The sequence below is a fragment of the Pongo abelii genome, chromosome 13 (assembly GCF_028885655.2).
Source record: "Pongo abelii isolate AG06213 chromosome 13, NHGRI_mPonAbe1-v2.0_pri, whole genome shotgun sequence".
NCBI classification, from domain to species: domain Eukaryota; kingdom Metazoa; phylum Chordata; class Mammalia; order Primates; family Hominidae; genus Pongo; species Pongo abelii.
In genome coordinates, this window is record NC_071998.2 from 73,212,381 (window position 1) to 73,234,200 (window position 21,820).

The 21,820-nt window shown below is 41.0% G+C and overlaps 1 long non-coding RNA gene across 2 annotated transcripts in view; it reads right to left on the reverse strand.

Annotated features, from left to right (window-relative positions):
* Window positions 1-686: 686 nt before the first annotated feature.
* The window catches only part of LOC129047894 (uncharacterized), a 166,129-nt gene continuing 144,995 nt past the window's right edge, over window positions 687-21,820 (reverse strand). Inside the window, exons 3-4 of one of the 2 annotated variants that reach the window (XR_008509760.2) lie at window positions 4,303-4,513; window positions 687-2,348 (exon numbers count right to left, since the gene is read on the reverse strand). This is a non-coding gene — a long non-coding RNA (uncharacterized LOC129047894). Of the gene's footprint in view, window positions 2,349-3,011; window positions 4,514-21,820 lie in introns of both variants that reach the window. The other variant, XR_008509759.2, reaches the window with a different exon arrangement.

A 21,820-nucleotide genomic window follows, 5' to 3' on the forward strand; every position in this document is an offset into this window, starting at 1 on the left:
ATCTGCTCATGCTATAAACACAGGTGTACCCACATGCAACAAGGAAAGATTGCACCAGAGAGTCATTTGGAGTACTAAAAGAGGTGCCTCATATACTCCTGATGTTCTAGCTTTAGGTATCTAGCCAATATTCATTCTGCTGTTGCCATTGCTGTGTGATCAGTGATACACTGAGAAGCACCCTAGTGATGTCAAACCTTCCTCTTGAGTCATTCCCAGGATCTAAAAATGATTGACTTTCTTGTCCATGTGTCAGTTGCCCCCATAGAAAGAAGCCTGGCTGGTTTTGCAGGTTCTCTGCAAGACAAGAAAGACTGGACTAAATGTCCAATGGGGTTGCCACTCAAGAAAGTTCAGCCGGGCGTGGTGGCTCACTCCTGTAATCCCAGCACTTTGGGAGGTTGAGGCAGGCAGATCATCTGAGGTCAGAGGTTTTAGACCAGCCTGGCCAACATGGCAAAACCCTGTCTCTACTAAAAATACAAAAATTAGCCAGGCATGGTGGCGGGCACCTGTAATCCCAGCTATGTGCGAGGGAAGCTGAGGCAGGAGAATTGCTTGAACCTGGGAGGTGGAGGTTGCAGTGATCAGAGATCGCACCATTGCACTCCAGCCTGGGCAACAAGAGTGAAACTCTGTCTCAAAAAAAAAAAAAAAAAAAAAAGAGAAAGAACGTTCACCTGATATCTGAATATAGGAAGGTGTCAAAGTACAAGAGGTAGAAACAGTAAGAAATGAGGAAAAAGAATCATTTATTGTGATTTTGAAAACTAGATAATGTTCATTGGTGGTGAGTAAGGAGAACATTCTCACTCTCCATGAAAAATTGTTAACAGAATCCATAGAGCTCACTAATGTTACTAAGTATTCATGGTAAATGCAAAGTGCTACTGAGTCTGACTTCAAGGTTTGTGCAGCATAAACACAAGGCTGCACAAGAAACCAGGTCTATGTGCAAACTTTTGAGGAGACGTGAGAGGGGATCACCTGGCAGAAGGGAGAAAGCAGATAAGGGGTGATATTCAAGAAGGTTAATTAAATCCTTTTTCACTTTTGTCAGCCGTGGACTTCCTGAGTCAGCCTGAGAACTGAAACAAGCTTTTATAACAGTGGTTGAAACAGTCGGAATAGAACTGCATCCCCAGTGAAGGAGGCTGAATACACCCCTATCACCAGCACCACCAGATGGTATGGACATATATTCAGCCCTAGTTTACACTGGTTATCCTAGCATCTGAAGTGGTTTGACATTTTAGTACTCTTACTGTGTCTGGGTTCAGACAAAAAATGATCACCCTAGTCAAATATAACCTATTAGGGACTGAATTGTGTCCCTCTCAAAATCCATGTTGAAGCCCTAACTTCCACATCTCAGAATGTGACTATGTTTGGAGATAAGTTCTTTAAGGAAGTGACTAAGTTAAAATGAAGTTCTTAAGTTGGGCCCTAATTCAGTCTGACTGGTGTCCTTACAAGCAAAGGAAATTTGGACAGAGAGACACCAGGGATGTGTGTGCACAGAGGAGAGACTGTGAGCACACAGGAGGAGGTGGCCATCTGCAAGCCAAGAAGAGAGGCCTCAGGATAACTAACCCTGCCAACACCTTGACCTTGGACGTCTAGCCTCAAGAACTGTGAGAAAATAAATTTCTGTTGTGTAAGCCACCCCATCTGTGGTATGTTGTTATATATCTTGCATTGGGGAAGTGGTAATTGGAGTTTCATTAAGGATGTAAATTTTCTCTGGGTTGGATAGGAGCACAATTCTATGTGTATTTATTCATCAGTTCTCACTACATAACAAACAACCACAAAATCCCAACAGCACAGAAAAATAAGCATCATCTCATGCTCATCAGCAGACTAGCTGGGCTACTGTTAATTTTGCCTGAATGCCATTTGACTTTTCTCCAGGTTGCAAGTCAGATCCAGGTGCTACTTGTGCTGGTACTAGCATTTCCATGAGGCATGTTCTCTTCATGGTGATGGCAGAAGAGGGCAAGACCAACCATGCTAGCACATTTCAAGTCTCTGCTTGAGTTGCATCTGCTAATATCCCATTAACCACAAGGTCAAACCCAAAGTCAAGGATGGGCAAATACACTCCACCCACCGCAAGGCCATGGTAATGGCATGGATGTACTTATAATGTGATTGAAAAGGCGTGAGATTAATTATATGATCTACCACACCTAGGTCCCATTAGTATATCTGTAGGGGTTGAGTGGCCATGGACTTGGTCTTAATAAATGTACTTTAGGGCCTTACCATCCAGACAATTATCTAGAACAATTTTCTCCAACAACTTTCTGGGTAACCGTCATTTCTCGTTGCTGAGACTCAGCTTCCTTTAAAAAGAAAACAAAACAAAAAAGGCATATTAACTAGATTGGCAATTATAACACACAACCACTTGGTGCTTTTGTTTGTTTAATCGGTTGCAAGTATTTAAAAGGGTTTCACATGAAAATCCAGTTTCTCTTAATACAAATTGGAGAAACTGACAGCATTGAGCATCAAGGCAACACTCATCAGAAGTGGATTTGCCTCTGTCCCTTTATATGTCTGCACTCTGCTGATGCCATGGTCCCCTCCAGATGACTTCTGTCATCTAGGTTCTGTGCTTGCCTCCTACTGACATTTGAGTTTGGGCCTCCAAACTAGACTATCAAGCAGTAACATTCTGAGGTTCTTTAGAGACAGAGTATACTTCCAATATAAACTAATTCCCAATATTGTTCTTCAAACAGTCTCTGTGTTTGACAATGTTTAAGTTTGGGGAGAATTTCTAACAGCAACTATTTTCTTGCACATAGAGATTTATTCCTCATACTCTTTATTCACAATCAGAAGAGAATGCCTTCTGAAGCACAAATGGTCTAGGTGTTCATGCAGAGATGTTCTCTTAAGGGCACTGTGATGCTGTATTGGTCAGGGTTTTCTAGAGAATCAGAACCAATAGCTATATAGAGATACAGTATAAGGCAGTGTATTATAAGGCATTGGCTCACCCTGATTATGAAGGCTGAGAAGTTCTACAGTCTTCCATCTGCAATCTGGAGAACTAGGAAAGTCAGTGTTGCAATTCAGTACAAGTCTGAAAGTCTGAGGGCCAGAGGAACCGAAGTCGTAAGTCCAAAGGCCCAAGCTCCAATATCTAAGGGAGGAGAAGATGGATGTCCCAGCTCAAGAAGAAAGAGAAGAAACAAAAAAGAGAAAGAGAAGGATAGAATTCTCCCTTCTTCTGCCATTTTGGTCCACTCACATTGGTGAGAGTGGATCCTTTTGACTCAGCCTACGATTGAAATGCTAATCTGTTCCAGGAACACCCTTGCAGACACACCCAGAAAGAATGTTTTACCAGCTATCTAAGCATCCCTCATGGCAGCAAAGTCGACACATAAAATTAATCATCACAGGTGCTAAAGGCATTCTGCACTGAGATTAGTTGGAAGTTCATCCTGAACAGAAACACAGAGAGAGCTTTTCAGAGCTCTTCCCTGCCTCCTGAATCCACTGGCAGTCTTGTCAAAAGATTCATGTCCAGAAGCCACCCTAAATGAAAGCAGCTTGCTTTGGGGACTAGCTACAGCCATGAGTGGGCTCTCAGGCCTACTCTGCTACCCCACACTTCCTCACAGTGAATGCAATTCTAGGAGGTATGTCTCTCACAGAGGAGAACCAGAAAGAAAAAAATGTTGGAAGCTAGAAATAGCATAGCAGACGGGAACAAGAGCGATTTAAAAACAAATGATTTTTTTGTTGTTATTGTTGTTTGTTGGTTCAGGTTGGGCAGCTGCCCTAGGTAAGACAAAGGAGAGGAAGTAGAAAGTCCCAGGAGCGATAAATGAGAGAGGCATGAGAACTAGAGAAAGTCAGAGAAACCTAGTCAAGCCAGAGGTACCATGAAAAGCAGATTAAAAACGATTCCATCCTTCTTTCCTGGTTTAACTCATTCAAACACTGATTAGCCTTATGTGAGAGCATGATTCTCAGAAGTAGAAATAACATTTGCTAACATTTGCAAAGCCTTTTGTAGGTAAATGTAGTCATAGTTTTTTTGTCTCATTTAATCTTTTTTTTTTTTTTGAAGTCTGATCTTATTTGTTACTCTTAGAACATCTTATTTTCGACTGGACTCAGAAACCCTCAGAGAAGACAGCCCCCATCTCTTGGCAATCCGTTCCTATTGTTTGGTTTTTCTTTGGCCTTCTCTGGTGTCTTGGGCAAAAGTTTATCATATTCTGCTGCCTAGTCCTTATTTTTTTCAAGTATGTTGTTTGTTTAGAACAATGTGCTTACATCTGTATTGCAGGACATGCTGAGTAACAAGACACTGAATCTCCAGCAATTTGGTCCTGAGTTTCTTACTGTCTTTGTTCAGGGGCTTTCTCATAGCAAACTGGTGGACATCATCTTCTTTAGAGAGTTGGAAAATTTGCAGACACTGCTAGCTCTTTCAGGCCCCAGGTGATGAGGCACAGTAGTAAGGCAGTCCAAGAATATCTTCCTCCTTTAAAAAAAAAAAAAATAACCAAAGTGAGAACACACAGATTGGCGTCCACAATAAACCCAGAACAGATTAGCACCTCCTTTCCCAAGTCCTCCTTGGTCTATTACAGGAATGCCCCTGCTCGGCAGCAGGCAGACATGGCCATGGTCAAGATACCCTGCTTCATGAGGAAAACTTGTTTGTTTTTCCCGCTACTGATTTGGTACACATAACCCTTCTATTCTTCACTCACAGTGTCAGCAGCAATTTCTGTGGCCATACGCTTCTCACAAAGGTATGAGGTTTGCTGTCATTATCTACTTCAATGAACTTCTGGCAGCCAGTAGCTGGGAAGGAAATATGCAGCTTCCTTCTGAAACAGCTGATCACCCCCAAGGTGCCACGAAAAAGAGCTTGCCTCATTAATCTTTACCACAATTATCTGTGCATTATTTTCCAAATTTTATATATGAGGAAACAGAAACAGAAGGATAGTGAGATTTTTCTCAAAATTGTCCATTCCATTAACAGTAGAGGCAAGATCTGAATCTATGTCTCCAATGCCCCAGACCATTCTATAACTCCACAAGGAAACTGCTACCTTTAGATAAACAGATGGGGTTGAAACTAAGGCTCAAAAGTGTTAAAATGCCCCCAAATTCACACAGCTACTGAAAAACAAAGCCAGGATTTGAAGGCCAGTCTTTCTGATTCCAGGTCCTAACATCCTAAGCTCTTTGATGCCTCAGATTTCTAACTCCTTCCAAACAGGTAATATTAAGTATATTATGGGGAGGTTATTATATACATTTATAACTACCGAGAGAAAATGGAAGAAGAATTGTTTTTCTCCTTTTTTTTTTTTTTTTTTTTAGATGGAGTCTTGCTCTGTCACCCAGGCTGAAGTGCAATGGCACGATCTCAGCTCACTGCAAGCTCTGCCTCCCGGGTTCATGCCATTCTCCTGCCTCAGCCTCCCAAGTAGCTGGGACTACAGGCACCCACCACCATGCCTGGCTAATTTTTTTGTATTTTTTAGTAGAGACGAGGTTTCACCATGTTAGCCAGGATGCTCTCGATCTCCTGACCTCGTGATCCACCTGCCTCAGCCTCCCAAAGTGCTGGGATTACAGGCGTGAGCCACCGTGCCTGGCCTGACCTTCTTAATTAAAATAAATCCTCCTGGCATTCAGGGCCCCTGGTGTGCATGGTACAAATTACAAGAGTCCAGACCCTCTGTGATCACTCCAGCCCTGCATGTATTGGCAGGCTGGGTAGAGCGCAGATGCTCTGATGGGGACAGGAATGCTGACATCAGGAGACACATCTGGCTCTAATACCTGATGGATGAACACAGGCAGGTCATCCCGGTGCAATGCGGTAGAGGGTTGGGTCCAGTAAGATCAGAAACCAAGAACTGGGTTAAAAATAAGGCAGAAGTTATGGCAATAACCAAAGTTGGGGAGAATACTCTATATACCTTTATATACTATGGAGTAAAGATCACAGCCTCTAGTTTATGGATGAAGAAACTAGAGTTGAGAGAATTCAGGCACCTTATCCAATGCCATAGAATCAGGATGTGAGAGCCAAGGTTCAAACCCCAAAATGCCTGAGTCCTACAGTAGTAAGATGAGCTTCCATGCATGGGAGGGTTCAGGTATGTCTAGGCTATTTGGAAATATACTAAAGTTCAGTGAAGGCCAGTTGCCTTTAGCATGGCCTGAAAGAGGAAATGAGACAGTAAAGGGAAGAAATTTGATCCTGGCAGAGACACAACTAGCAAAAATCCCAGGGAGCTTCACACGTCCCGATATATTCCCTACCCTACCTTCCTGCCTCCCTTGACAAACTGACCCAAATCACAAAGCAGAAAGTGGGGGTCCCCTCCTAACTTAGTGGAGCAGGTCAAATCTCTAACCATAAAAGGTAAAACCAACCGCTTATGTCCTTGAGTGACGTCTTCCCAGGCGATTGAAGCGAGACTCTGGCATGACCCGACATGGACCCGACATGGACCTGACCAGATCCAGCTGCCTGGCAACAAGAGGCACTCCAGCGCAGACTTTCGCCAACTTTTTCCTCATTATAATGTCATTGTAATACTAAAATCACCACCCAAGGAGGGGCTTATCTGCCATCTTCTGTACATGGGATGCATGTTAGGACACAACACCTCACTGCACAGGCGCAGAGAAGACCCCATCCAAACATGCTTGTGCTTTACTCCTTTTTCCTGCCTTAACTTCCTTAAAATGACAGGAGCTGAGCCCCTCAGGAGCAAGCACCAGGATCCCTTTCCTGCATGCAGCTCCCTGGTGCTGCTCCAGCCACAAGCCTATTAAACCTTGCCTGAGAAGACTTCTGCTTGGCCTGATGTTAATTTACTACTTACAGGAGAGTCAAAGAGCTCAGGACTCAGGTTATGGTAACAGAAGTACTCAACACCCAGCATCCAGCAGTCATATTCTGGGAGAGGAGAGACTATTCACTTTTTTTTTTTTTTTTTGAGTTGGAGTCTCACTCTGTTGCCCAGGCTGAAGTGCAGTGGTGCAATCTCAGCTCACTGTGGCCTCTGCCTCCTGGATTCAAGCAAATCTCCTGCCTCAGCCTCCCAAGTAGCTGGGACTACAGGTGCATGAATTTTTGTATTTTTTTATTAGAGATGGGGTTTCACCATGTTGGCCAGGATAGTCTTGATCTCCTGACCTCGTGATCCACCCACCTTGGCCTCCCAAAGTGCTGGGATTACAGGCCTGAGCAATTGTGCCCCAGCTGAGATCATTTACTTTTAAATGAAGCCATTTAGCTTTCATGATGTGAAGAAAGGGAAAACAAAACAATAAATTAAAAGCTTTAATATCTGAGGGAAATGCTTAAATAAAGAGTTGCAGGCAAAAAAAAAAAACAATAAGCAAATGAAAGATAGAAGGGAAGGGAGAAAGGGAGGGTGAAAGGGAGGGAGAAATGGGAAAAAATAAAAAAAGAAAAAGATGAAGGGAGAGAGAAAAGAAGGGAAGGAGGAAGAATGGAATGAAAGAAAAGACAGAAGTTTAAAGCACATGTGATCCACCACAAATTAGATCCCCCAGCAGTGAAGTCATAGGCAGCTGTGACTAAAGATTATTTTCGGATAATGAAATTAAATGCACCCAATCTTCTGCGCCCCTGTGGATCATGGGTTTTGGGAGACCATGGTCTATAGTGTATGTAATTTTGATAATTGTCCAAAAACTTAGAACAATACTGTGCATACAGTGAGTGTTGCATAAATAAAAGGTTGACATTGATTGATAGTCCCTTCCCTAAAGGAAATTGGTCTCCAATTCAAATCTCTAACATAACACTGAGTAAGGTTAATCTTCATATCCCCACAGATGGAGACTAATGGGATGGGTCTAAGCAGGCAGAAGTGCATCAGGAAACCAAATTGGAAAATGATAGCTATTGTCACCCAGGGAATTGCCAAAGGTGGATGTCACTTATGGCTCCCAACGCCAATGGCTGACCTTTTTATCCCCCCAGAGTTATCAATAGACTAGTGAAAGAAGACTGATAAAAATGAAAAATGCATGTAAATAAGTTTTTAATAAATTATTTTAAAATGGTCATGAACGACCCTTAATTACTTGCTTTCAAAAAATAGTAGCTGCTGACATGCTTAAGGTAGGGGAAGGACAGTTACTTCTCTATGTCCTCAGACCAAGCCTCAGACAAAATGCTGCCACATATGCAGACATGCCTTAAACAAACATGCCCTAGCAAAATGGCCCAGGTACTTAGTAACCAAACATCCATTAGCAAGCTGACACTAAGAAGTTATACAACCTGTTGTGTAAAACTGAAGAAGTCCCAGCTCTCCGGCCTTTAAGGTGCTCCTGAATATTTTAGCCAGCCCATATCTCTTAAATACCATTAATTTTACCAATGACAGCTCATTTCAAATGCTGATTATACTGATTAGAAGTTGTCAGTTTTGGCCGGGCTTAGTGGCTCATGCCTGTAATCCCAACACTTTGGGAGGCGAAGGTCAGCAGATCACGAGGTCAGGAGATTGAGACCATTCTGGCTAACACAGTGAAACCCTGTCTCTACTAAAAAACACAAAAAATTAGCCAGGCATGGTGGCGGGCATCTGTAGTCCCAGCTACTCGGGAGGCTGAGGCAGGAGAATGGTGTGAACCCAGGAGGCGGAGCTTGCAGTGAACCAAGATCATCGTGCCACTGCACTCCAGCCTGGGCGACAGAGCGAGACTCTGTTTCAAAAAAAAAAAAAAAGACATAGTTGCTGTTTTTTTCATATAAACATAAGAAAAACCAGCCACTCTGAGATAATTTCATACCCCGCAATATGATTGGTGTACTGTTTTGAGCTGCAACTATGATGCTTGTCTTTTCAGTCAAGGGAAAACAGCAGCTGGTCACCCTGCTCTCTAGTTTCTAGGTGTCTGGCTCAAACTCCAATTCCTTTAAGTCTTTTCTTTTCTAGATGAGTGCTAGCAAGTCCCAGAAGGCCTAAGGGTCACATGTCCACTCAGGTAGAAGGCACATGAAGCTCTAATCCTGGGCTCATTGTAGTGCAGTTTATGGTCTTACCCTCACATGGGCCCAACCCTTTTTCTCATCTCCTTAACCCCAACCTGGAATTTATTTCCTTTCACTGATTTTTCAAAACTTGCACACACACTCACTCACTCACCCATTAACTCATTTACTCACTCATTCATGGTGTGGCAAAACTGAGCACTTTATATTTCCAAATACAAAAATCAAAGACCTAAAATTTATCAGAAAATGATGTATTTTGTCCATTCTGCCTCAAAGGCAGTGGTCCTCCTGGCTGCTTGATCATCGTCTGCCCCAATGGAGTTATTGGCTTCTTGACATATTAGTCACATTACTTTGTAGAGTGCATTAGTTACTTTCCTTCATCATCCCTTCTTCCTTGTCCCCAGTGCTTTCAAAAATTGCACAATTGGGTGATTTTATTTTTTCCAGCTACACAGGCATTTCAGAATTGGGAGGAACAACAAATGGCAAAGATAATAAATATAATAACCACTTTAAAGCCATATTATGTGAAATAAAGAAACAGCAGAAGCACTCAGATCCCAGCACCATTAGCTAAAAATTTCTAACACTCGTTTTCCAACTTTTGATTTCTGAGTCATTAACATATAAGAACTATTATCAGCAAGTCATTTCTCCATGCTTCCCTTCTAATGGAACAGTATATTATTATTTGTCCTACATCTAGTTTTGTGATATACGACCTTTCTTCAGTTTTCTAGAGAAGAAAACATGGTTTTATTTCCTCTCTGATGGAGATCTTATTCTCCCAGAGACAACTTTTCTCATTCTATTTGACTCTCTGAAGATGAAAAACTGACCCTTTGAGATTATAAAAATAATCCGTGGGTATGTTTATATTCCCCCTGAGGTCTGAATTGTAAGGTGCCAGAGAAAGAGGCTGGCATATTTATTACCAATAAGCTTCCCATGTTTGTTCCCTTTATTATTATAACAAAGATAAATCTGGAGTCCATTTTGCCCATGCAAATGCAAATTAAGGAAATGTGGGCCCCAGAGTCTTCTGATGCCTTACTACTGCAGAAACCAGAGAGCTTTAACCAAAGTGGTCACGTATATTCGCTTTCAGAGCAGTCCTGCCCGAGTAACATGAGGAGTTTGGGGAGTGTGGATTGTCAAGAGTTGAATTTTTGACCATGTAAGTATGTATAAGGTATGCGAAGGACAAGAAGCAGTGATATAGCAAATCCATACTTTAATACGTAAAATAATTGCCTGGCGTTTTATTAAAATACAGAAATACAGTTTCTAATTCAACGCATCTGGGATAGGACTGAGATTCTTTGTTTCCCACAAGTTCCCAGTTAATGTGAATGCTGCTGGTGCAAGATGAGTAGCAAGACATTAGAGACAAGCGGAGGTTATTGTATGGATTCTAGAGGACATTTCAAATACAAAATATTTTGAATTTTAGATTCAATGTTACTTAGGACCTCTAAATTATATATTTTTAGAGTGCTGAATAAAGTCATGTTGTTTTAAATTTCTTTTTGTTGAAGTATATTGTACACGTGAAAACTGAGTAAATCATGCTTCATAGATTTTTCACAAAGCCATTTAGCCACCTAAGAAAGTAGACTAAGAAATAGAATATTACCAGCATCACAGAAGCCCCCTCACGCCCGGTCTAAATTATTATGCTTTTCTGTCACTTTCTTTTTTTTTTTTTTTTTTTTTTTGAGACAGAGTCTCACTGTGTCGCCCAGGTTGGAGTGCAGTGGCGCTATCTCAGCTCACTGCAAGCTCCGCCTCCCAGGTTCAAGCCATTCTCCTGCCTCAGCCTCTTGATTAGCTAGACTACAGGCGCCCACCACCACGCCCAGCTAATTTTTTTTGTATTTTTAGTAGAGACGGGGTTTCACCATGTTAGCCAGGATGCTCTCAATCTCCTGACCTCGTGATCCACCTGCCTCAGCCTCCCAAAGTGCTGGGATTACAGGCGTGAGTCACCGCGCCTGGCCCTCTGTCGCTTTCTTGAAAGCAACCACTATGCAGACTCATGTAAGCAGAAATTAGTTTTTCCCTGTTAAAAATTGGCATTTGTTTTGTTTCTGGTTTCCTTTATTGTTACGTTTTCTGATATTCAGCCACATTATTATGGGTAGCAGTCATTTGTTTTTTACTCTTCCATAGCAAAAGTTGCCAAACTTTTTCTTTAAAGAGCTAGATAGTAAATATTTCCAGCTTTGGATGCCATAAGGACTCTGTGGCAACTACTCAACTCAGCTCACATAGTTGAAAGCAGTCACAGACAATACATAAATGGTCATGGCTCTGTTCCAATAAATCTTTATTTACAAAAGCAAGTGTAGGTCAAAGTTGACCTGTGAGCCGTAGTTTGCTGACCTCTTTTCCATAGTAGTGCATTATAAAGATGGATCATAATTTACCTATCCATTTTACTTTTAATAAGCATGTTCGTTTTCTATTACTGCCATAACAAATTACCACAAATTTAATAGCTACAAACAACACAAATTTATTATCTCACAGCTCTGTAGGCCAGAAGTCTGGGTGGGCTCACTAGTTTCTCTACTCTGGGACTCACAAGGCTGAAATCAGTGTCCGCTGTCCCGGGATTTTATCCAGAGGCTATGGGAAATAAATTGCTTCCTAGCTCATTCTGGTAACTGGCAGAAGTTAATTCCTTGTGGTTTTGGGAGTGAACACTCTATTTCCTTGCTGGCTGTCAACTGGGTGCTGCCTTTAGCTCACAGAGGTCTCTCTTGGTTCTTACATATGGTTCCTTCCATCTCAGAGCCAGCAGGGGCACATCAAATCCTTCTCACACTTGGAATCTCTCTTCTAGAAGTGTCATTGTTTTACATTTAAATATACAGTCCTCCTCAAGTGATTTAGGGTATGGTTGGAGGGAAGGATGAAACATCATTCTTTTGTCTTTTTCTTTTTTTTTTTTTTGAGATAGAGTCTCACTCTGTCGCCCAGGGTGGAGTGCAATGGCGCGATCTTGGCTTACTGAAAACCTTGCCTCCCAGGTTCAAGCGATTCTCCCACCTCAGCCACCGAGTAGCTGGGATTACAGGCACCCACCATCATGCCCGGCTAATTTTTGTATTTTTAGTAGAGACAGGGTTTCACCATGTTGGCCATGCTGGTCTCGAACTCCTGACCTCAGGTAATCCACCTGTCTCGGCCTCCCAAAGTGCTGGGATTATAGGCGTGAGCCACCGTGCCTGGCCCATTCTTTTTCCATGCAAATAGTCAATTGACCCAGCACTATTCATTAAGGTCAGTTTTTCTGTACTATGCAGTGTCACATTGTCACCAATCAGTGTGAGATATATATGTGTGTACACACGCACACACACACACACACACACACATGAGTTTATGTTTGGACTCTACTTATTCCATTGGCCTAGTTCTCTATTTTTACATATTTTACTAATAATGACTACAGCTCTATTATAAGCCATCTGATAGTGTAAGGCTTTGAATTTTCCTCTTTAAGATTGTGAGTCTGGCAGAGTTTGACCTGAGATCGATTTAGAATGTGATGTGTCACCTGGTAGGGAGGTTACAAGAACAGAAAATATAGCTTCCATCTGCCTCTAGCTACTGAAACTACCAATGCTCTTTTTTTAAAAAAACAAATCCAGTGCTCACTGAATGACTCAATTGGCTAAGGTCAGTTTGCTAGGCATTACTAAAAAATTTTCAACTTTATCCTGAAGGGAAATAGGAGACATTGAAACAATTTAAGCAAGCAACTAAATTTTTGTATCCCTTTTCAATAAAGAAACCCGGTGGAAACAACATAAACAAGTTTTATGGTTAAGTCTTGTTTTAAACCAAGATATCACAATTATGAAGAAATGGGTTGTGTATCTGGAGTTTATTGAGGTGGTCAAGGCTAGAGATGGCAGTGCCTTGAGATAGACCTGTGATGATGGAGTTGTAGAGCAGGCAGTAGATTTGAGAAAGATTTAATGGGCAGTACTTGAAGATTAATTACACCTGGAGTGTTGACTCCAAAGATGAGTGGCTTAATATCTAGCGTTGCTACTGATGAAGAATTCAGGAGGAGTTAAGTGTAAAGATGATGAGTTCAATATTGAGATTAAGGTGCCTGCAACCTATCTAATTGGAAATGTTTATCAGAAAGATAGAGGTAGAGACTGGTGCTCAGCAGAGGAGTCAGTGGTAATGATAGATCTGGAGGAGTTTTCTGTATTAGATAATGGGAGCTATGACTGGGTCTGTTCATTCAGGGAATGTGTGCAAAGCAAGAATAAAAGAGTACTAGTGATAGAATCTTGGTGAATTTCATCAAGATATGCTGAGAGAGAAAAAGAGAGAGAGAGAGAGAGAGAGAAAGAGAGAGAGAGAGAGAGAGAGAGAGAGAGAGAAAGAGAATGACTTGTTGTAGCAATAGGAAAGGAACCAGGGACAAAAAATAATGTCTCTTAAATCTACCTCAGGTTATAATTTACTCTGCAATAATAGAATTATCACTATCCCCAAATAGCACTTGCTCTACTTAAAATATATAATGTTGCACAGAAAAAAATATTGACCTTGTCTTTGTCCTTTTCTATAAGAATCCATCAAAATTGTCTTTTCTATAATGGAAGCATTACTTATAATGATAATCAAATGATATGGCCACACCATAGATTAAAGTAATAAGAAAGGCCTTCATAAATGATAATTTCCATGATGCAGTGAGGTAGCCTCATTTTATTTTAATTGAAAACAGATAATGACAGAGAAGAGGAAAGGAGAACATCTCAGCTAGAATCACATGCTCAGGATTACAAAGAATAAAGGGAACTTTCCTTGCAGCATGGAGATGGTTATGGTGAGGTGGTTAGACTGAGAGGAAACTGGTGTATCTCCATCTTTAATCCAGGTTTCCATTTGTGTGTTGGTAGTTGTTGGATATTACCAGCTTCTGATTTCAAGGTTGGGAATTCCTAGTGATCTTTCTGCAATTTTCTAGCAGGGTCCATACAGTGAAATGCCTTCAATGTGGATAAAAGTGAAAAGCAAGGCACACTGGGACAGAAAAGCTTGGATCCACTGTCAGCCCAGCTGTCCTCATCCTATGAAAAGCCTGTTGCCCTCTAGTCTCTTGAACACAACAACCAAAAGCCATCCGTTCACGGCTTCCATGTTCATTTCATCCAGTAAAAGAGTTGCTTCATCCACAGGGCAGCAAAACAATATAAAATTAGAAGTGGGAATCAAATCAATAGCCAGTCCAGCAGGAGACAGTGTGTGTTCTCCTTTGAGTTGTTAGCAGGTGCACTGGGTGAATACAGATAAGTTGATAAATGGCTGATTCAATAGACTGGTAGCAAACACATGCTTTGCCAGAGATGACTTTTTAAGTCACCATACATCAAACAGACAGTGTCAGCCTTTGAGGATAAACCTGTGAAGCCTTGTTGTGCTCTTTGAACTACCTCTGAGACCCAGAGACTGAAAAGGGGCCTGAGTGTTCCTCTGAATCCATTGGGAGGACTGAAAGCTTCAAAGAGGAGCGCTATCATATCCAAGGGGAAATACATTGATTGAAGGAACCAGTGTGAAATAGTCTTTAATAATTACCAGAAAGCTGGAATCGACTGGTGTTTTGCTGAGCTATATTTTATCTTTATTGGATTAACTGTGACACAGTAGGTTATGTCAAAGGGAATCTGCATGAATATTAAAAGTAAATGTGGTGTGAATAATAGATAACTTACATTAGATGCACCAGCATGCAGTAATTTTTATTCACCTACATAATTAGATTAAAACAAATCTGCTGAATAAAATACATTGTCTTACTATAATCTGGTTTGAAAACACCCAAAAGTTATGGCCATAAGGGTGTTTGCTGGTGCTTTACATATAAATACATAATTCACCCTAAGAAATGTTTTCCAATAGGTTTCTGGTAGTTACAAGAGAGGATGATTATGAATATTAACAGCCCGAAGCCAGTAGGAAATAGCCTTAAGGTCAAATAAGACCCTATAATGTTGATACCATCAACATGTAACTTTTATGTTCAACTCATGGAAATTATGAGGGACAGTAAATGACCTAGGGAAAACTTACACACAATCTGAAAGCACACTGTAATTCTTTTCATGTGTCTATTTTCTTTTGTCTATTTCAGTTCTGTAAAATAAACTCACTTTTAAGATAAGCTATATTGCTCTTTTAGGCTGGGAAGATCTCAAAGCCTCTCTGTCTTTAAACTAGTATCTTCCCACCTCCCACCATCACCTCCCCAGCTGCTGCTGTTTCCCATTGCTGAAGAAATTCAGCTAGAATCTGTTATAACAGGAGGTGGGTTCCAACACAGTCTAATTCCATCCAAGTGTGGATGCTGGGGACTCCCCCATCCATATGTCTCTCTCCTCCTGGAGGCTTCTGAATGTCCTGGGCCATTGACAGAATGGCCATGTGGGGAAATTTGAATGTGGCTCAGCAAAGTCTATGGGACGAGTGGCCACCATGGCTGCTGGAAGATGCACCAGCAACATGCTGGCAGATACAGGTGGAAGGCTCTCCCCAGAGGGCTACATGGCTCATCAGGCAGGTGACAAGTGGGGTTAACTCTAGTGTTGATGGATGCCCTGCTGGTCCTTTGTGGTCTCCCACAGCCCTCTGGTGCTGGCAAGAGATGGTGCTGGGCTCTTTCTATTGATCCTGCTTTCCTCCAAGTCGTGCTCCAGATTTCATTCCTCCCCCACATCCAGCTCCTGTTCCCTTTTCCCAGCCCAGTGCACCTTCACTAGATGGCCACATGTCCTAATTTGCCCAGGTCAGTCCTATTCTCCCTGTTTGGACCCAGTAAAATGATGTATAATGGCCGCTTTTACTCTCAACAGTGACCCATTTGGATCTTAGGTTATGTGGTCACCCTAATCTTGTCCATTCTTGGCAAGAAGGGCATTGTCTGAATCTCTCAGTCTTCTTTTGTAATCTGTTGCTACAGCACACACTTGCCGCATTCTCTCCTAGAGGGCTTTATGCTTGGATTCTTAAGAGCGCTCCCCTTTTTTTCTCCTCAAAGTCACTCTTGCAAATGAAAAGTTTTGGCTATCAAAGCCGGTTTGCTAGTTTCTGAGGCTGGCATCCCAAGCTTATTTTAAAAGCCCAAGATGGAACATTAGCTGCTTTGCTCTCTCACCTTGTGTCCCTGCCTCTCCTCAAGGCAGTGTAGATGACTGAACTATGGAAGGTGTCCTGTAGAGCGATGTCTAGAAAGGAACCCCAAGGATTTGTATTCAATGCTATTTCCTCACCATGCTCTCACTTTCAAACCCCCATTTGCAACTTGCAAATCTCAAGGCATTGTCTTCACATTTTCTGTGCCTAGTGTAAGTTTTGTAGAAAAAAAATGATTGCTATTAATTGTTATTATTTAGCGGCACACAGGTTATCTCCTATACCCCTCATTCTCCCCAGTTAGCAGATATGGTGTATATATATATATATACACACACACACACACACACACCACGTATATACATATATATATACACACACATATATATATAGCTGGATGCATAGAGAAGTTAACTCACCTGTGCAAGATTACAAAAAGTGCCTGAGCCAGAATTTGACTCCAGAGTTCATGTATGTAAAACAAAAGGAGCTCCTAAAGACACAAAGCTTGCAGATCTGTAATTTGGCAGAATAATCAAAATGCAGTAGAAATTTTGTTCCTGAGAGAGTGGAGGGTATGGTAAATCCAATCAGAAATGCTTTATCATTTTTGTAGTTTTCTTCGAATGACTCCAGATCTTCCCAAAAGCAGCTTCCAAAGCACCTTTGCATCTCTCCCACTGACAGGATGGGCCTAAAGCCTCCTCTCAAGAATAGCTCTGTCTTCATACTTATTCACATCTGCATGAGTTTCAACTCTGAGGCAAGTTCTTTGCATAGAAAGGATCACCTAAAAGCAACCCCACATCCTTCTAAACAGCAGAGTGTGAAGTGGTACCTGAGCTCCACCTACCGTGCTCCTCGGGGTTGCTTTAAATCAGGGAGCCCAGCTGGCCCAGAACCCAGATGGCTTTCCACTCCCCATGTGGCAGCCATCAGCTCTAAGACCCCAGCTCAGTGACCAGGCCATCAAAGAGGCTGCCAAGATCAGACAGCTGTATTCTCTCACAGCTCTTCACAGGAAGCAAAGGAGTTAAAGGGAATAATGACAGAGGTAGCCTGCAAATGTAACCAGAGGTATGTATTTTAAAGGATGAATAAAAACAAATGACTATGTTATAGAAATCTATTTCAGCATGTATGTGCATCAGAGTAGAAATCATTTATTTTCCTGGTCTCTCATGAGAGTTGATATTACAGTGCCTACATAGAATAACTAGCCATTATAAATGTAGAGTGCTTTAGGACTGTCAAAGCAATCACACCGAAATTACCCCAGTGATATCTAATCTCCATCATGCACTCAATATGTGCATGGACCTGTACTGATAAGATGGAATTAATATCTCAAAGGCAAGAATTTTTTTTTCCCTGATAGAGTCAGGTGTTTTGCAGTGACGGATGAGGTCAAGCAGAATTTGTCAGAATTAACACAGCTGTTTCCGCATGTGGTGTTTGGGTTGCAATTCTCATTCGTGGCTTTTATTGTTCCCTTCTCCACATTTCTGCTCAATGGCAGATGTTTCCTAACTGTATACCCCTCGTGTTACTTTACATCCCCTTGCAGGATGATACTGGGCCACAGCCTCCCATGGGGTTACATCTAATGAATCTTGTATAAAATATTTTTCCTTGATCAATGTAATGTATGCATGTAGCAGAAAATCAAATGGAATAGACTGGCTTATAAAATAAAGTGAGAGTCTGTCAACTCCCCACTTTCTACTCTCCAAGGGCAATCATGTTTAACTATTTCTGTGTCTAGTTTTTTTGAGTGTTAGATACGGATCTGAGTGATCTATTTTTAGGGCTAATTCTTGATGTACAGGCTTTAGCTCTTCTCAGTTTAATGTCTTGCTGATTGAAAAGAATACTTTTTAATATCTTCTTCCTCTCTTCTCAATTTTTGATGGCTATATCACTGGTTTTTTTTTGCCTCAAATACTTACTTTTGTAACTAAAAATGAAATCCATAAGCCCTCATTTTGTGTTCCATACATTTTTGAAAATACAGACTGAATTCCCAACTTGTAAAACAAGAATTTAAATCACATCTATCCTTCCATTTCCCTCCCATCTTCCAATCTATTTTAAACATTTAAGTATAGCTCTTGTTTTAACTACATGTTGATTATAAAAGTTGACAGGCACTAAATATCTTAGCAGGATTATAACTATATAAATATTGCTCATTGGGAAGTCAAAGACTATGTCACAGTCACATTTCATTGTCTGCGGTTCCCACCACCCTTCCTTCTGTCCTTTAAATCACAGTGTTCCTAGTATCAGTTACTGTCTCTAGTAAAAATTACAGTCCCTGATGAAATCTGTTTTTTCTTTCCCTGTACATGCATTAAAATCATTCCATATTTTGGTTTGGTTTGTATTTGGGCCATGATTGTATATTTATTTCCTGGAATTTCTGACTTTCTTTTCTTACAGTTGAAAGAGTTATAACCTATCATGGTGTGCCTAATTCATCTGCAGGCTCTTCTGAATCTCTTTTGCTTAATAAACATCTCCATCTTTTGAAGATATTTACTTGCATCCCACTAACCCCACATTCTAATTTGGACTCGCTGTTTTGTGAGCCTGCTGCTTAGCTGCTGTCTCGGGATTTCATCTTATTGGATTCATAATTTCCACATTTCCCCCTTTTAGTGATGGACTATATGCTTGAGTAATATCCTCAGAAAGAATGAATAAGAAGTAAGCTTCCCAAATTTTGTTTGATTTTGGTTTGCTCGAAATATGACTCTGTGCGCATGTATGTGTTCATGGGTGCATGTGTGTGTGTTTCTTAAATTCATCCTTTGTTGTAATTTTTATTTATTTATTTATTTATTTATTTGACAGTTTTGCTCTTGTTGCCCAGGCTGGAGTGCAATGGTGAGATCTAGGCTCACTGCAACCTCTGCCTCCCAGGTTCAAGTGATTCTCCTGCCTCAGCCTCCTGAGTAGCTGCGATTACAGGCATGTGCCACCACCCCAGCTAATTTTGTATTTTTAGTAGAGGCAGGGTTTCAACATGCTGGCCAGGCTGGTTTCAAACTCCTGACCTCAGGTAATCCACCCATCTCGGCCTCCCAAAATGTTGGGATTACAGGAGTGAGCCACTGCGCCCGGCATTGGGGTTTTGATCCTGTTATTTATTTCTCTAATAGTTTCCTCCTCTACATTCTCTCTGCTTGCTCTCTCTGGACTAATCTTCTATATTTTTTCACTTTTTTTCCTGTTATTTTCTTTCCCTTTCTTTTTGCTCCACATTCTGAAATTTATCAAACCTTTAAATATTGTTATAGCAATCATGTTTTCATATTCTAAGAATATTTGTGTCTTGTCTGTTCATTTCTTAACAATCTGTACTTGTTTTATAGGTGACATACCCTTTTGGCTTTCTGATAATCCCAATCGCATTTCTTTTCAATAAGTTTAAAAATTAAAATGTTTCGGTGCCGTGCGGTGGCTGACGCCTGTAATCCCAGCACTTTGGGAGGCGGAGGTGGGCAGATCACCAGGTCAGGAGATCGAGACCATCCTGGCTAACATGGTGAAACCCCGTCTCTACTAAAAAATACAAAAAATTAGTCAGGCTTGGTGTCGGGCACCTGTAGTCCCAGCTACTTGGGAGGCTGAGGCAGGAGAATGGCATGAATCAGGGAGGCGGAGCTTGCAGTGAGCCGAGATCATGCCACTGGACTCCAGCCTGGGTAAGAGAGCAAGACTCCGTCTCAAAAAAAAAAAAAAAAAAAACTTAAAATATTTCAAAATAATTTGGATTCGTCTGCAATTGTAAGAAATGACACACAGAGATCCCGAGGACACTTCATCCAGTTTCCCCCCAAAATATTTGCAAAACTATAGTTTAATATCACAACCAGGACACTGACAATTCACTCATTCTTATTTTCTCAGTTTTAAGTGAACATGTGCATGTATCTTTAGTGTGCCTTTAGTTCTGTGCAACTTTATCACGTGTGGGTTTGTGTATCCACTACTACAGTCGTGACACTGAATCACCACAAGGATCCCTCATGGTGCCTTTTTACAATCTCCTGCCTTCATCCAAATCTCTTCCATCTCTACCTGACAACCACTCATCTGGTCTCCATTTTTTATAATTTTGTCATTTTAAAATGTTATATGAAAGAAAACTGTTCATTGGTACATTATGTTACATTTTTGGATTTGCTGTTTTTTCCCACTCAGTATACATTTTTCTGGGAATTTATTCAAATTGTTATGTATATTAATATTTTGTTCCTTTTTATTGTCAAGTGGTATACTATGGTATGTATGTAACAGTGCATTCCTTTTTATTGTTGAGTACTATTCCACAATCTATATGTAGCACAGTTTATTTAACTATTCACCAGCTGAAGAACATCTAGGCTGTTTCCCATTTTTATTTTTGTGAGTAAAGCTGGTATGAAGATTCGTGTACAGGTTTTGTGTGAGCATGTTTATTTCTCGAACAGACATCCAAGAGTGCAATTGCTGGGTCATGTGGTAACTGCATGTTTAGTTCTATAAGAAACTGCCGAACTATTATGAGTGATCTGGTTTCTTGACATCCTCATCAGCATTGTGTTGTTACTTTTTTTTTTTATAGATGTGTAGTAATATCTCATTGTACTTTTTTTTTTTTTTTTTTGATATGGAGTCTCACTCTCTTGCCCAGGCTGGAGTGCAGTGGCGCTATCTTGGCTCACTGCAAGCTCCACCTCCAGGGTTCACGCCATTCTCCTGCCTCAGCCTCCCGAGTAGCTGGGACTACAGGCGCCCGCCAACACACCCGGCTAATTTTTTTGTATTTTTAGTAGAGACAGGGTTTCACCGTGTCAGTCGGGATGGTCTCGATCTCCTGACCTAGTGATCTGCCCACCTCGGCCTCCCAAAGTTCTGGGATTACAGGCGTGAGCCGCGGCACCCAGCCCATTATACTTTTAATTTGCATTTCTGTCATGGCTAAAATGATGCTGTACATCTTTTCCTGTGCATATTTGTCATCTGCATATCCTCTTTGGCAAAATGTCTCTACATGACTTGTGCTCATTTTCTAATTGGATTGTTGGTTTTTTACTGCTGAGTTTGAGAGTTCTTTAGATTTTCTAGATATTAGTCTTTTATTGGATAGGTGGTTTGCAAATATTTTCTCCCAGTTGGCAGCTTTCCTTTTAGCCTCTTTATAGGGGCTTTAGAGAGCAAAAGTTTAAATACTGATAAAGTCCAAATTATTAGTTTTTTTCTTTTTTCCTTTTAATTCATGGTTTTGGTGTCAAGCCTAAGACATTATTGCTAGCCCTAGGTCTGGAAGATTTTCTCCTACGTTTTTATTTTCTAAAAGTTTATATGTCTACATTTTACATTTAAATCCACCATCCATTTCGAATTAATTTTTGTTTAATGTGTGAGGTTTCAGTTGAGGCTTTTTTTTTTTTTTTTTTTGCCTATGAATGTCCAGTTGCTCCAGTACCAATTGTGGGAAAGACCATACTTATTTTAGTGCATTTCTTTTGGACCTTTGCCAAAGTCCGTTGGACATATTTGTGTGGGCCTATTTCTGGGTACTCCATTCTGTCTCACTTATCTATGGGTTTCTCCCTCTGC